General features: G+C 39.6%; 1 long non-coding RNA gene across 1 annotated transcript; it reads right to left on the bottom strand.

The window, feature by feature from the left end:
* Positions 1 to 986: 986 nt before the first annotated feature.
* On the bottom strand, positions 987 to 17,131 carry LOC121819382 (uncharacterized). The gene is made up of 3 exons (XR_006059588.2): positions 16,612 to 17,131; positions 10,566 to 15,703; positions 987 to 10,042 (listed from the first exon to the last, which is right to left on the bottom strand). It is a non-coding gene; the product is annotated as an uncharacterized LOC121819382 (long non-coding RNA).
* Positions 17,132 to 17,167: the final 36 nt, after the last annotated feature.

Raw genomic sequence — 17,167 nt, 5'->3', positions numbered from 1 at the left:
ATAGCTCACTGGAGGGAGTGATCTTGAAGAGGGGGCAATATAAACTGATCCCCCAACGTCACCTCTTACTTTACCAAGTCACCTCTCAGTGCTGGCACAGTGGAACCCTTTGCCTGCTCACTTCACAACTCTTGAAATTATGATCCTTAGGGGGCCAGAGCCTATTCCTTCCTGGCTATCAGCCCTCATGCCCTGAGCCCTACTCGTATTGTCCCAGAGAGTAGGAGGGAGCTTTCCTGTGTCCTTCACTCTCCCTCCTGAGATTATCTCAGGAGGCGCTTTCCTCCAAACCCCCTCTACCTTCTCCCATCCAACTCCTAGAAATCCTTGATTCCACAGCAGGGTAATTTTTTTTTAATGGTTTGACCTCCCATCCAGCTTTAAATTCTAAATAGTCTGCACTGTCTTTTGAAGTCTTGACACAGGAAAATTGAACTTTTGGAATATTAAAGCTAAAATGAGTGGTATCTTTTGGTGGTTGTTGTTGTTTAGTCACTAAGTCATTTTCAACTCTTTTGCGACCCCATGGACTCTAGCCTGCCAGGCTCCTCTGTCCGTATGATTTCCCCAACAAGAATCCAGGAGTGGGTTGCCATTTTCTCCTTCATGGGATCTTCCTGACTCAGGGATTGAACCCATGTCTCCTGTGCCTCCTGCTTCGCAGGCAGACTTTTTAACCTCTGAACCACCAGAGAAGCCCGAAGTACATACCTAACCAAACAATTTCTGGCTCAATATGTTTAAGGAAAACTCAGGGAAAATTGGTCCATATTTGAATAGTTAAAGAGCTTCCAAACTCTGAGAAACACAACTTTTAGGTCACTCAGAAACCCCTGGTGCTCACAGACTCTATCCTTTACAAGACATGGGTCAGGTCCCCCAGAAATCTCACTTGCTGTGCATCCTGAATTAAGCAGAACTTCAACTAGGAACACTGATTCTCATGGGCTTATGACTTGGGCAGTCAGTTTCAAGCTTGAAAATTCTTTTTTTTTTTAATTCTTTATTTATTTATTTTTATTTTACAATACTGTATTGGTTTTGCCATACATTGACATGAATCCGCCATGGGTGTACATGAGTTCCCAATCCTGAACTCCCCTCCCACTACACTCCCCATATCATCTCTCTGGGTCAACCCAGTGCACCAGCCCCAAGCATCCTGTATCCTGTATCGAACCTAGACTGGCGATTCGTTTCTTACATGATAGTATATATGTTTCAATGCCATTCTCCCAAATCATCCCAACCTCTCCCTCTCCCTCAGAGTCCAAAAGTCTGTTCTATACATCTGTGTCTCTTTTGCCGTCTCGCATACAGGGTTATTGTTACCATCTTTCTAAATTCCATATATATGTGTTAGTACACTATATTGGTGTTTTTCTTTCTGGCTTACTTCACTCTTCATAATAGGCTCCACTTCCATCAACCTCATTAGAACTGATTCAAATGTATTCTTTGTAATGGCTGAGTAATACTCCATTGTGTATGTGTACCACAGCTTTCTTATCCATTCATCTGCTGATGGACATCTAGGTTGTTTCCATGTCCTGGCTACAAACAGTGCTGTGATGAACATTGGGGTACACGTGTCTCCTTCAATTCTGGTTTCCTTGGTGTGTATGCCCAGCAGTGGGATTGCTGGGTCATAAGGCAGTTCTATTTCCAGCTTTTTAAGGAACCTCCACACTGTTCTCCATAGTGGTTGTACTAGTTTGCATTCCCACCAACAGTGTAAGAAGGTCCCCTTTTCTCCACACCCTCTCCAACATTTATTGCTTGTAGACTTTTTCAGAGCAGCCATTCTGACTGGTTTGAAATGGTACCTCATTGTGGTCTTGATTTGCATTTATCTGATAATGAGTGATGTTGAGCATCTTTTCATGTGTTTGTTAGCCATCTGTATGTCTTCTTTGGAGAAATGTCTATTTAGTTCTTTGGCCCATTTTTTGATTGGGTCATTTAGTTTTCTGTAATTGAGCTGCATAAGTTGCTTGTATATTTTTGAGATTAGTTGTTTGTCAGTTTCTTCATTTGCTATTATTTTCTCCCATTCTGAAGGCTGTCTTTTCACCTTGCTTATAGTTTCTTTTGTTGTGCAGAAGCTTTTAATTTGAATTAGATTCCATTTGTTTATTTTTGCTTTTATTTCTAGTATTCTGGGAGGTGGGTCATAGAGGATCCTGCTGTGATTTATGTCAGAGAGTGTTTTGCCTGTGTTCTCCTATAGGAGTTTTATAGTTTCTGGTCTTACGTTTAGATCCTTAATCCATTTTGAGTTTATTTTTGTGTGTGGTGTTAGAAAGTGATCTAGTTTCATTCTTTTACAAGTGGTTGACCAGTTTTCCCAGCACCACTTGTTAAAGAGATTTCTTTAATCTATTGTATATTCTTGCCTCCTTTGTCAAAGATAAGGTGTCCATAGGTGCATGGATTTATCTCTGGGCTTTCTATTTTGTTCCATTCATCCTTATTTCTTTGTGCCAGTACCATACTGTCTTGATGACTGTGGCTTTGTAGTAGAGCTTGAAGTCAGGCAGGTTGATTCCTCCAGTTCCATTCTTCTTTCTCAAGATTGCTTTGGCTATTCAAGGTTTTTGTATTTCCATACAAATTGTGAAATTATTTATTCTAGCTCTGTGAAAAATACCGCCAGTAGCTTGATAGGGATTGCATTGAATCTGTGGATTGCTTTGGGTAATATACTCATTTTAACTATATTGATTCTTCCAATTCATGATATATTTCTCCATCTATTAGTGTTCACTTTGATTTCTTTCATCAGTGTTTTATAGTTTTCTATATATAGATGCTAAAGCTAAAACTCCAGTACTTTGGCCACCTCATGCAAAGAGCTGACTCATTGGAAAAGACTCTGATGCTGGGAGGGATTGGGGGCAGGGGAAGAAGGGGATGACAGAGGATGAGATGGCTGGATGGCCTCACTGACTCAATGGACGTGAGTCTGAGTGAACTCCAGGAGTTGGTGATGGACAGGGAGGCCTGGCGTGCTGCGATTCATGGGGTCGCAAAGAGTCAGACATGACTGGGTGACTGAACTGAACTGAACTGATATATAGGTCTTTAGTTTCTTTAGGTAGATATATTCCTAAGTATTTTATTCTTTTTGTTGCAATGGTGAATGGAATTGTTTCCTTAATTTCTTTTTTCTACTTTCTCATTATTAGTGTATAGGAATGAAAGGGATTTCTGTGTGCTGATTTTATATCCTGCAACTTTACTATATTCACTGATTAGCTCTAGTAATTTTCTGGTGGAGTCTTTAGGGTTTTCTATGTAGAGGATCATGTCATCTGCAAACAATGAGAGTTTTACTTCTTTTCCAATTTGGATTCCTTTTATTTCTTTTTCTGCTCTGATTGCTGTGGCCATAACTTCCAGAACTATGTTGAATAATAGTGGTGAAAGTGGGCACCCTTGTCTTCCAGCAAACAAAAGCCCAGGTCCAGATGGCTTCACAGCTGAATTCTACCAAAAATTTAGAGAAGAGCTAACATCTATCCTACTCAAACTCTTCCAGAAAATTGCAGAGGAAGGTAAACTTCCAAACTCATTCTATGAGGCCACCATCACCCTAATACCAAAACCTGACAAAGATGCCACAAAAAAAGAAAACTACAGGCCAATATCACTGATGAACATAGACGCAAAAATCCTTAACAAAATTCTAGCAATCAGAATCCAACAACACATTAAAAAGATCATACACCATGACCAAGTGGGCTTTATCCCAGGGATGCAAGGATTCTTCAGTATCCACAAATCAATCAGTGTAACTCACCACATTAACAAATTGAAAAATAAAAGCCGTATGATTATCTCAATAGATGTAGAGAAAGCCTCTGACAAAATTCAGCATCCATTTATGATAAAAACTCTCCAGAAAGCAGGAATAGAAGGAACATATCTCAACATGATAAAAGCTATATATGACAGACTCACAGCAAACTTTATCCTAAATGGTGAAAAATTGAAAGCATTTCCCCTGAAGTCAGGAACAAGACAAGGGTGCCCACTTTCAAGCTTGATCTTGAATCTCTAGGAAAGTTTATACCAGAAAGAGACAACCTCCAACATAGTTCTTTTGGGGAGAAAAAAAAATGAACATGGTCCAAGTGTTTGAAAAAAAATGAAAGGAACACACCAGCTTGGAATGATTACTGTACATTAAAGTTGCCTGAGAAAAGAAAGCAAAAAGCTGCCTCCATCTGGAATCTGCTCCCAAACACTAGAAGCAACCCCAGAGTCTCAGAGCCACAGCTGCTGCTGCAGGCCCATTTCTTTCCCTTACCAGATGGGAAACCCTGTAACAAGTAATACCCCTTCTCTCTAAAGATATACCTGCAAGCTACAGCTGCACATCCAGAATTCATTCTTAATGCTACACCAGATGGTATCTAAAAGGCTTTTTCACATATTGCTTCATGTCACATGATCTTAACAGGATCCCTGTCATCCTCATCTTAAGAGATGAGGAGATTGAATGACTTGGCCAAGATCACAAGGCTAAGATATTGTCAAGTCAGGACTTACCAGATCCTTCCAGGACGAAAAGTCTTCCTTTGCTTTAAAATGGATCAGTTGAGTGTGATGTATTTTCATGTGAAATCCCATGTGAGTAAACCGTACATTCTATAATTGCTCAGATGGTGTGGATTCCAGAGACGCTCTAGGAAGGAAGACAAACACTACCCAGAGTGGGTATCAACCCCAGTAAGAATAAACTAGTAGAGGATGGAAGGGATCTGATATAATCAACCTACCACTAGTGCCTGGCTAGTATCCTTGAAGGATGGTGTCACATTAAAGGTTCAGCACTGGTCTATGCTGTGGGCAGTTAGGTCAACATGCAGGGACAATAACTAGATCCAGTTTTGTGAGAGGGAGTCCTTGCTATTTGATACTTGAATAGTCTCAAAAGCTGTTATGGCCAGCTCAACTAAGGAGCTGCTGTGCAAGCATTGAGGTGGCTGAGAACAGAGGCAGTAGCGTCTACAGGATGAGCTGCCATCTGGCCATACAGGGTGGTTGTTTAGTGCCTGCCTTCAGTGGGTGCTCTCTAGACATAACAGAAGATGAAAGGTTGCACACGGTTTGTGAGCACTCCCAAAGATTTGTCCATATGCCTCTTCCTCAAACTCCTGAACAGCTATCTAAACCATCTGCCACTGTTCAAAGGATCCATGTATGTCCATACTTCAGATCATTTCCCCTCCGTAGAATGACCCACTGGACAGATTTCCCTTCACTCAAGGTTACTGTTGAGTGTGGCTGTAGCACGGCAAAGTCCATTTTCAGTTAGCGCTGATATACTGAGCTGACTCATCTGTGAACCAAACCTTATTTCCTGCTTTTCTCTTTATCAGTCATGAGGAATTCCCTTGATATCATAAGTATAATTTCAGGGAGAGGCAACAGTGCAACTGAGATAGATGATGTGGAATCCTAGTCCTGTTCTGAGACTGATACACCTTTTATGTGATTACTCGTGTGACCTCTGGACCTACTGAGATGTGATCTGAAGGTGCCATTCTAGCATTTGTGTTTCTTGCCCAGCTTGACCTCGAGACTCATCGAATCTGAGCACATGTAGCTTGTGTTGTGAAACTCAGCCACATAGCCAGTCACTTGATATCCTATGGTCAGGCACTCGGTCTCTTCTAGGGCTTCCTTTTTTTCAAACATAAGTCGTTCTCCGCCAAAAAGTCCAGCTGTTACAATAATCCTGGAAAATCTGCAACATGCCTCCAATATTAGGCCTTTTGAGAGACTCCATCCACAAAGGACACCTCTAGTATCTTGGGCTCTGCCAGGCCACATATGCTGAAAAGCAGAGCAGCTTGCACCATCTTCTATAGAGCTCTTTCTTCCTTCCCAGACCATGAGATCTCTAAAAACTTCATCTGTGTGACAGACCCCTTGTACCATGTATCTTTGCTGTCTGGTATGTGTTTCTCTTACTAAGAAATCCAGAGTATTTCCTGTACCCTGAGTCAAATTGGCAAGATGTTATCAGCATAGTGGACAAGTATAAATAAAGCTGCTGCAAACATTCTTGTACATGTGTTTTGGTGGACACATGCATTCTTCTTTCTTGGATGTACCTAGAATGTTCAGGTTGAGTAGACAAAATCCAATAGTTTCCCAAGGTGGATATATACATTTACACTCCCATAATCAGTATATGAGCATTCCAGTTGCTTAATCTTAATTTTTATAATATATATACAAAATATATATAGTCTAATTTATCAGTTTTTTCTTTATCATTCAGTTCAGTTCAGTCTCTCAATCGTGTCCAACTCTTTGCGACCCCATGTATCGCAGCATGCCAGGCCTCCCTGTCCATCACCAGCTCCCGGAGTTCACTCAAACTCACATCCATCGAGTCGGTGATACCATCCAGCCATCTCATCCTCGGTCATCCCCTTCTCCTCCTGCCCTCAATCCCTCCCAGCATCAGAGTCTTTTCCAATGAGTCAACTCTTTGCATGAGGTGGCCAAAGTATTGGAGTTTCAGCTTTAGCATCATTCCTTCGAAAGAACACCCAGGGCTGATCTCCTTTAGAATGGACTGGTTGGATCTCCTTGCAGTCCAAGGGACTCTCAAGAGTCTTCTCCAACACCACAGTTCAAAAGCATCAATTCTTCAGTGCTCAGCTTTCTTCACAGTTCAACTCTCACTTCCATACATGATTAGCCCTTTTCATATCCTGCTTAAGAAATTTTTGCCTACCTTCATATTCTCCTGTGTTTTGTCTTCAAACTTTTCTTTTGTTTTTGAATGTTTATAGTTTTCATAGATACTGCTGAATTTCTCTCCATTATTCTCATTTACATTTCTATCTTTAGTATTATGAGCTAGCTTATTTCCCCATATCATCCCCAACACCAGGTGTTATTAAATTTTTCATGTTGGCAACGTGATATGAGATGATATTTTGTAGTTTTTAATACTTTTTTATGAGTGAGGTTGAAAATACTGTATTTATTCATCTTTTTTTTCTTGAAAATCCTCTTCATATCCTTTGCTTATTTTTTTTTTTTTTTTTTTTTTAGTTTTTTTTAAATTTTAAAATCTTTAATTCTTACATGCATTCCCAAACATGAACCCCCCTCCCACCTCCCTCCCCATAACATCTTTCTGGGTCATCCCCATGCACCAGCCCCAAGCATGCTGCGTCCTGCGTCAGACATAGACTGGCGATTGAGTTCACATGATAGTATACATGTTAGAATGTCATTCTCCCAAATCATCCCACCCTCTCCCTCTCCCTCTGAGTCCAAAAGTCCGTTATACACATCTGTGTCTCTTTCCCTCTCTTGCATACAGGGTCATCATTGCCATCTTCCTAAATTCCATATATATGTGTTAGTATACTGTATTGGTGTTTTTCTTTCTGGCTTACTTCACTCTGTATAATCGGCTCCAGTTTCATCCATCTCATCAGAACTGATTCAAATGAATTCTTTTAACGGCTGAGTAATACTCCATTGTGTATATGTACCACAGCTTTCTTATCCATTCATCTGCTGATGGACATCTAGGTTGTTTCCATGTCCTGGCTATTATAAACAGTGCTGCGATGAACATTGGGGTACATGTGTCTCTTTCAGTTCTGGTTTCCTCGGTGTGTATGCCCAGAAGTGGGATTGCTGGGTCATAAGGTAGTTCTATTTGCAATTTTTTAAGGAATCTCCACACTGTTCTCCATAGTGGCTGTACTAGTTTGCATTCCCACCAACAGTGTAGGAGGGTTCCCTTTTCTCCACACCCTCTCCAGCATTTATTGCTTGCAGATTTTTGGATCGCAGCCATTCTGACTGGTGTGAAGTGGTACCTCATTGTGGTTTTGATTTGCATTTCTCTAATAATGAGTGATGTTGAGCATCTTTTCATGTGTTTGTTAGCCATCCGTATGTCTTCTTTGGAGAAATGTCTATTTAGCTCTTTGGCCCATTTTTTGATTGGGTCGTTTATTTTTCTGGAGTTGAGCTGCATAAGTTGCTTGTATATTTTTGAGATGAGTTGTTTGTCAGTTGCTTCATTGGCTATTATTTTCTCCCATTCAGAAGGCTGTCTTTTCACCTTGCTTATATTTTCCTTTGTTGTGCAGAAGCTTTTAATTTTAATTAGATCCCATTTGTTTATTTTTGCTTTTATTTCCAGCATTCTGGGAGGTGGATCATAGAGGATCCTGCTGTGATTTATGTCTGAGAGTGTTTTGCCTATGTTCTCCTCTAGGAGTTTTATAGTTTCTGATCTTACATTTAGATCTTTAATCCATTTTGAGTTTATTTTTGTGTGCGGTGTTAGAAAGTGATCTAGTTTCATTCTTTTACAAGTGGTTGACCAGTTTTCCCAGCACCACTTGTTAAAGAGATTGTCTTTACTCCATTGTATATTCTTGCCTCCTTTGTCAAAGATAAGGTGTCCATATGTGTGGATTTATCTCTGGGCTTTCTATTTTGTTCCATTGATCTATATGTCTGTCTTTGTGCCAGTACCATACTGTCTTGATGACTGTGGCTTTGTAGTAGAGCCTGAAGTCAGGCAAGTTGATTCCTCCAGTTCCATTCTTCTTTCTCAAGATTGCTTTGGCTATTCGAGGTTTTTGTATTTCCATACAAATCTTGAAATTATTTGTTCTAGTTCTGTGAAAATGTGCCTGGTAGCTTGATAGGGATTGCATTGAATTTGTAAATTGCTTTGGGTAGTATACTCATTTTTCACTATATTGATTCTTCCAATCCATATTCCTAAGTATTTTATTCTTTTCGTTGCAATGGTGAATGGAATATGATTATCTCAATAGATGCAGAGAAGGCCTTTGACAAAATTCAACATCCATTTATGATAAAAACTCTCCAGAAAGCAGGAATAGAAGGAACATATCTCAACATAATAAAAGCTATCTATGACAAACCCACAGCAAACATTATCCTCAATGGGGAAAAATTGAAAGCATTTCCCCTAAAGTCAGGAACAAGACAAGGGTGTCCACTTTCACCGCTACTATTCAACATAGTTCTGGAAGTTTTGGCCACAGCAATCAGAGCAGAAAAAGAAATAAAAGGAATCCAAATTGGAAAAGAAGAAGTAAAACTCTCACTGTTTGCAGATGACATGATCCTCTACATGGAAAACCCTAAAGACTCCACCAGAAAATTACTAGAGCTAATCAATGAATATAGTAAAGTTGCAGGATATAAAATCAACACACAGAAATCCCTTGCATTCCTATACACGAATAATGAGAAAGTAGAAAAAGAAATTAAGGAAACAATTCCATTCACCATTGCTTATTTTTTTTAATTAGGGTATGGTTGCTTTACAATGTTGTGTTAGTTTCTGCCAGAATGGGATTATTTGTAGAGACATGGATGGACCTAAAAACTGCTTATTTTTTTTAAATTGAAGTCTTTGTTTTTTCCATACTGATTTGTACAGATTCTTCATGAATTACAAAGTTAGCTCTTTAACAGTATTATAAATGTTACAGTTTTCCTGCTTGATTGGTACTCTTTTGGCTTACTTTATGAAATATTTTACAAAGTGATTACATATTTATGCAACTCAAATATATTAACTTTCTCTCTGTATGTTTTTTAGGGCCTTTACTATACCTTTCTCCACTTTAATACTTTTAAAACTTGGTCATGTTTTCTGAGAGTGTATTATTGAATTTATTATGTTTAAATCATTGAGCCATCTGCAATTTAATTTAATGTAATATGATTGAAGTTATCTAATTTTATTTGATCCTGTATCAGGGAGTATGCTCTGTAATGGTGTGGACGTACCTTGGCATCATTCTCTTAGTCGGGTTAAGCCCCAAAACATTGATTCCAAGAGAGACCACAAGCCTCTCATATACCTTGAGATAGGTCCCATGGTTACTGTATTCCAAATTTATATACATTTCTTTCTTCTTCTTCTTCTTTTTTTTTTTCCAAAGAACTGGCTCAACTTTTAAGTACCATTTTTTTCACTTGTCTCTTCAGGAACTGTTTTCATTCTCTTCACAGACAAAGAGAGAAAAAGAGGTGAAGTCCATACATTATAATTGCTGATCTGAACTGTATGTGAAAAGATAGACTTAACAGAAGCCCTCCAAGTACCATACTTCCCAGCCTGTCATGCTCTCTACGTGTTTTACTTATTTCTTTCCTTTTTCAACTTTCAATTGCTGTAGATATTTCGCTGAAGGAAAATCTGATTTTTTCTGCTGTATTTCTGCTCTCTAGTTGGGGTGAGGATGAAGACATTGAGATGATAGAAGTGGCTTTTTTGCATCCTTTCTCTTGGTTGCTTACTGACCCATTTGGTGGGTTACTCCATAGGCTAATGAAATTGTCCAGATTTCTTTTTTATTCATTCTTCCTTCATTTTGAATTTTAAAAGTAGATACCCCATGTCAGTTCTTACATAATTGTCTCTTTCTATTCATGATTAACACTTTAAGTTTATGGAATAAGCGTGTGCCCTTTCCTTTGTCTATATGTGATTAGAGGTTTGTCTATATGTGATAAGAGCCCCTTACCTTATACCTGCTGCTGCTAAGTCGCTTCAGTCGTGTCTGACTCTGTGCGACCCCATAGACGGCAGCTCATCAGGCTTCCCCCGTCCCTGGGATTCTCCAGGTACGAGCACTGGAGTGGGTTGCCATTTCCTTCTCCATACCTTATACCTAGTAGAAGGCAAAACTAGAAAGCATTTACAGAATGACATGAGAAAATATGATCTCAAAGTAGGGAAGATGTTCTAAATAAGACACAAAAAGCATAAACCACAGGAAAAAGCTCATGAATTTAACCACATTGAAATTAAGAACTTCTGTTTACAACCGCGAAGTAAGTGAAAAGCGAAACTAAGAGCTAGAATTAAATTTGCAATACACACAGTAACTAAAGGATTAGGACTTAAAACACCCAAAAACAAGCAACAAAAATTATGACCAAACTGATTTTAAAATATGCAAATTAAACAGGAATTTCAGAGCTGAGGAAGCATAAATAGCTAAACATATGAAAAGATTTTCAATCTACTAATAATAAGGCAAATGGAAATTAAAATCGCAGCAAGATACAGTTTCACATCCACTTGAATGATAAAAGTCAGAAAGCCTCATAATAGCAAGAGTTATCATGGATGTAGAGTAAGAGAAACCCCTTAATCTGTTGCTTATAGGAATGTGGGGCTTCCCTAATGGCTCAGTGGTAAAGAATCTGCCTGCCAAGGTAGGAACCAGAGTTGGATCCCTGGATCAGGAAGATCCTTAGAGAGGAGCCTGGCAGGCTACAGTCCATGGGGGTCATGAAAGAGTCAGACATGACTTAGTGATTAAAACAACAACAATAGGAATGTAAACTGCTAAAACTTCGGGAAACATTTAAGTATTATATAGGAATGTTGATCATGTACATCAACCAAGATTCCCCTCCAGGCAACATTTTCTAGAATAACCCTTGTTCATGTGCATCAGAAGACATGCACAAGAATGTTCAAAACTACATTATGCCACTCTAATATTCCAACAGAAGCATGGATAAATCAGATATGGCAAAATAACTCAGTAGAATATTAAATGGCAATGAAAAATAACTATAGCTACATCAATGTGGGTGAATGCTGAGGGCATGTATATGTAACAATCCAGTTCCAGTAGACAAAACCAAGCAGTATGTTTTCTGTGAATATTTTTATGGGTGGTAGAATCTCCAGTGAAAATCCAGGAATCCTAAACTTATTTGTGTACGGCTGAGAAGGATGACATTTAAAGAGGGAAATTTTAATTTGGAGTTAAGCCCATGAGAATGAAGGAGAGAATGAACTTCACTTTACTTCTTTCTCTTATTGTGGTTAGGAGTGATATTATACGGGTGGCAATTGTATGATTCTTTTTTATTTTCAGTAATTACCGACCTGTAATCCACCAATCAAAAACTTACAGATTGATAGGAAGTACAAGGACAAAAGCTTTTAATTAGCAGTTTGAGTAAGAAATTGAATCACCCTCCAGTACTTCAGTGTGTATTTCAATAAACAAGGAAATTCTAGCCACAGTACAAGGAAACTAATCACAACACAACCATCCAAATCAGGATGGCCAACTTGGGGTGGACACTGATATTAACTTAGATGTTGATTACTTTTATCTAATCTTCACACTTCATTCAAGTTTCACTAATTATCTCAATAATGTGTTTTATAACAAAAAGACCCAGCATAAGTTGCATTTAATTTCCTCCAATCTGAAACATTTCCTTAACCTCTACATGTTTATGACCTTGACACTTTTCAAGATGAGAGGCCAGCTATTTTGTAGAACATCCCTCAGTTTACATTTGTTTGATGTTTCAGGGTTAGTAGATTTAAGTTATGTATCTTGGCAGGAATATCACAGGAGTGATGCTGTACACTCGCCATCCTATTAGGGTTCATCATTCTCATTTGTCCCATATTGATGTCATTCACCTCGATGAATCAAAGATAACACTGAATAAAAGGGCCTGCAGGCTTCTCCACTGTACAGTTAGTCTTTCTCATTGTCATTAGTTAAAGTATTTGGTGGGAAGGTAAATTGTAATTTTGTCAATACACTGCTGCTGCTGCTGCTGCTGCTAAGTCGCTCCAGTCGTGTCCGACTCTGTGCGACCCCATAGACGGCAGCCCACCAGGCTCTTCTGTCCCTGGGATTCTCCAGGCAAGAACACTGGAGTGGGTTGCCATTTCCTTCTCCAATGTATGAAAGTGAAAAGTGAAAGTGAAATCGCTTAGTCGTGTCCGACTCATAGTGACCCCATAGCCCTCAGCCCACCAGGTTCCTCCGTCCATGGGATTTTCCAGGCAAAAGTACTGGAGTGGGATGCCATTGCCTATTTCTCATCAAATTTTCCAGTTACTCATTTACTTATTTATATCTATTTGAACTCATGGTTCTCTGTATCATTCAGTGAATTATCTGATTATTCAGTGGATAATCTGTTACTATACTATTTATTTTGATCCTCCAATTGTCCTAGATTTGAGTATCAGGAGCCTATTCAAGTTGACTAAACTTTTTAGTACTTTCTGTATCTTTCTTTGATCTCTTCCTTGCTTTCTGGACAAAAAAAAGAAGACGTCTCAAGCTTATCTTATACTTTCCCTGTCCCATCTCTAGAATCTGCTATCTTTCCAAGGGGCCCTGGTTTTTTAGAGAAAAAAAATCGCTTTTAGAAGGCACCATTTGAGTGCTAGTTGTGCTCATTGCTATGGAGGTGTCTCTCCTCACTCTCAATCAACAAGAGAAGACAATATATTCACAGCTATATCTATTTCCATATCTAAATATACTTTAAAAACATGAATTCACACAGATATCTCCAACTGTAGTTCCATACTGCAAATTATTCTCTTCTCATGTTTGTAACCCACTTCTCCAACAGTGAGAAATATGGCTTTCACTTCCTTATATATTTTCTTATTTGAGTAATCCCTCTGTGTAATCAATCTTCTATCTCAATGCTGCTATCTCCTGCCCAGAAGAAGTGCCCTCCTCTCTCAACTCAGCTCTGGCTCTTGACCAAAATGAATTTTAATGATTTCTAAGCTTCCCAGGTGGCTCAGTAGTAAAGAATCCTCCTGCCAATGCAGATGTGAGTTCGATTCCTGGGTCAGGAAGATCCCCTGGAGAAGGAAATGACAACCCACTCCAGTATTCTTACCTGGGAAATCCCATGGACATAGCAGCCTGGTGGGCTACAGTCCATGGGGTCGCAGATAGTCAGATACAAAACTTAACAACTGTGTGTGCGTGCTTTACTAAACTTGGAACAGGTATCTTCTAGATTATAGGTCCCTGAATAAAGGCCTCCCTTTCCTTAGAGCATTTACTTTAGAAAATTTGTAGTTGCAAATTATTTCTCTGCCCCTTTAAAGTGTATGCAAATATTCTCCCAGCCCAGTTCCAGTTCTATAACCCAGGATTGTCCTTCTCAAGCACCAGGGAACGAGGTATTTGAAATGTAAACATCAAAGGAGATAGCACCCCTGCTTCCCAGTATCTGTGAGAGGGTGGAAACCTAACTTGGATGCTTGTCAACTAGCAAACCCAGGGGGCCTAATCACAGAGAAAAACATTTGCAAACTAAGCAACACGGTGTGCTTCAGGCACCCCATTGACCAACCTACTGAACAGTCGTCCAATTTTTTTTCCACCCGTTCATTCCTGGGTTTACTTAAGAAGAGCTGAATTCAGTCTCTCTCTCTCCCCTCTATTACCATAGGGTGGTTTAGTTGCTAAGTCGTGTCTGACTCTTGTGACCCCATGGACTGTAGCCCACCAGGCTCCTCTGTCCATGGGATTTCCCAAGCAAGAATACTGGAATGGGTTGCCACTTTCTTTTCCAAGGGATCTTCCTGACCCAGAAATCAAATCCTGGTCTCCTGCATTGCAGGCTAATTCTTTATTGACTAAGCTATGAGTTCTCGAATAAAGTTTTCCTTGCCTGTTTGACCTTCCTCAGTGCAATTTCTGACACTTCATTTTAGCATCTTCTCCCAGAAGAACACTCTCCTCTGCTTGGGCTCTAATAGCCCACACCAGACCAATCCTCCGTTTAGACACTCTGCTCACTGTGCTAGCACTCTGACACCACACCAGGTGGCCCCACACACCCTCCACACCTCCCTCAGGCTTGGATTCCCAGCACCAGTCACGCCTACAGATGGATACTCCCTTCATGCTATGCAGGTCCTACTCGCCCCACCTCAACCACACCCCTACCCCGCCAGGTCAGCTGCCTTCCTAGGCCCTCACTTCCCACTCTCTCACCATAGACATCTACTTTTCTCTGCAAGTATAATGATTTAAGGACTGAACTGTTTGAAATGGAAGAGAAATAAAAAGATGGTCAAAGAAAGAAAGGGGAAGATGAAGACTTCATTTCATTCCAGACATTCTCACCCTGTATATATAGTAGAACTGCTTAGGAAGCTTTTAAAAATGTACTGATATGTGGCCTTGTCTCTAGAGATATATGGTTGCCCAAAAGCAGTCCTGGTAATTTTCTGCTTTTATTGAAAACTCCAGGTGATGTTATTGTGGAGTCTGGGTTCAGAACTGCATCATTAGGTACAAAGAAGGGGTAAATAGGGGCACAGGGGTAAATATGGGCACATCTGGAGAATGAAGTATATGAGAAAGCCCACTGAAGCCTTCAATTTTGTCCATTAGGTAGGAAGAGATGTCACCAGGTGAGAATGAGGGGATCAGAATTTTCAGGAGATGGGAAGTGGAGAATCTAGTAAACTATACTTATTCAGTTCAGTTCAGTCTCTCAGTCGTGTCCGACTCTTTGCGACCCCATCAACCACAGCATGCCAAGCTTCCCTGTCTATCACCAACTCCCAGAGTTCACCCAAACCCATGTCCATTGAGTCGGTGATGCCGTCCAGCCATCTCATCCTCTGTCGTCCCCTTCTCCTCCTGCCCTCAATCTTTCCCAGCATCAGGGTCTTTTCAAATGAGTCAGCTCTTCACATCAGGTGGCCAAAGTATTGGAGTTTCAGCTTCAGCATCAGTTCTTTCAATGAACACCCAGGACTGATCTCCTTTAGGATGGACTGGTTGGATCTTCTTGCAGTCCAAGGCACTCTGAAGAGTCTTCTCCAACACCGCAGTTGAAAGCATCAATTCTTATTCAGAGAGGGAGACAAAGTGTAATAAAGAACAAAAGACTGTGAATAAATATAGTTCATGGCATTCTTTGTAAGTCTATGAACCACGATGTGTGTGTTAGTCGCTGTGTCCAACTCTTTGTGACCGTAGGGACTGTGGCCTGCCAGGCTCCTCTGTCCATGGGATTCTCCAGGCAGTAATACTAGGGTGGGTTGCCATGCACTTCTCCAGAGGATCTGCCCAGCCCAGGGACTGACCCGCTTCTTCCATACTGCAGGCAGATTCTTTACCATCTGAGCCAGCTGGGAAGCCCTTGAACCATGATACACCTGAACAATCTCAAAACTTCAAAGCAAAACAAAGCACTTCTACTACTAGCAGATGTAGCAGTTTCAGTTTCTTTAGAAAGCAACAGCAGAAGCTAAGGCAACATTGCAAAGCAATTTTCCTCCAATTTTAAAATGCAAACAAATTAACAAAAGCTATACACACAACCCCCAAAGCTGTCATATTCCAGTGGTTCTGAATTTTGATATTCATATCAGAATAATTCAAGAAGTAAAATGTGATTCACCATTTACTGGGCAGTATTCACTACCTATTTGAAATTATATGTTTCAGAGTCTGGTAAAATTTCTCAAATATTCAATTTATATTTTTAAAATATATGAATAGAAAAAAGTATAATGGAAAACAAAGACTGCGTTTGGATAATATGGTTCCTCCCCTTCTTTTTATATTCTGTATTTCTTAAGTTTGAAAATGAACTTCAATTATATTCATAATTTTTAAAACTAATGTTCTAATTTTAAAAAATAATGAAATTCATGATGACACAATATACATAAGTATTAGTTTGCTGGGACTGCCATAACAAGTTTCTACAGATAAGATGAGTTAAAAAATCAGAAATGTATTTGCTCACAGAGGCTTGAAGTCCAATGTCAGGGATTTGTCAGAGCTGGTTTCTTTTAAGATCTCTATTTTTGACTTGTAGACAGCTGTCTTCTCCCTGTGTCTTCACAGGGTCGTGTCGTGTGTGCGTGTGTGTGTGTGAGCATGTAACACCAATCTCTTCTTACAAGGAATCCAGTCATATCTGGATTAGGATCCACCCTATGACCTCATTTAGCTTAATTAACTCTTTAAAGACCTTCTCTGAAAATACAGTCACATTCTGAGATAAGGAGGGATAGTGCTTCAACCTATGAATTTTGGGAAGCAATTCAGCCTGTAACAGACACTTGGATTACTCTGAGCTTTCAGTGTTTTCCCAGTATTTTTTTCTGTAGGTTTTTTTGTCTTTTTTTCCTCCTCGATTTCTTAACTCTGGATGACTTGAAACTGTCTGGTGAACAGTTTCTCAGCAATGGTTCAACTTTGTTGATTTTCTGTAATGTTAATCTATTAATATTTTATAACCATTAACATATATTTACATATATTTAATATTTTACAAACCTAAAGAAATATGTTCGGAA

This window comes from Ovis aries, chromosome 4 (genome assembly GCF_016772045.2).
Source record: "Ovis aries strain OAR_USU_Benz2616 breed Rambouillet chromosome 4, ARS-UI_Ramb_v3.0, whole genome shotgun sequence".
Classification (NCBI taxonomy): domain Eukaryota; kingdom Metazoa; phylum Chordata; class Mammalia; order Artiodactyla; family Bovidae; genus Ovis; species Ovis aries.
This window is presented reverse-complemented; position numbering and strand designations above follow the sequence as displayed.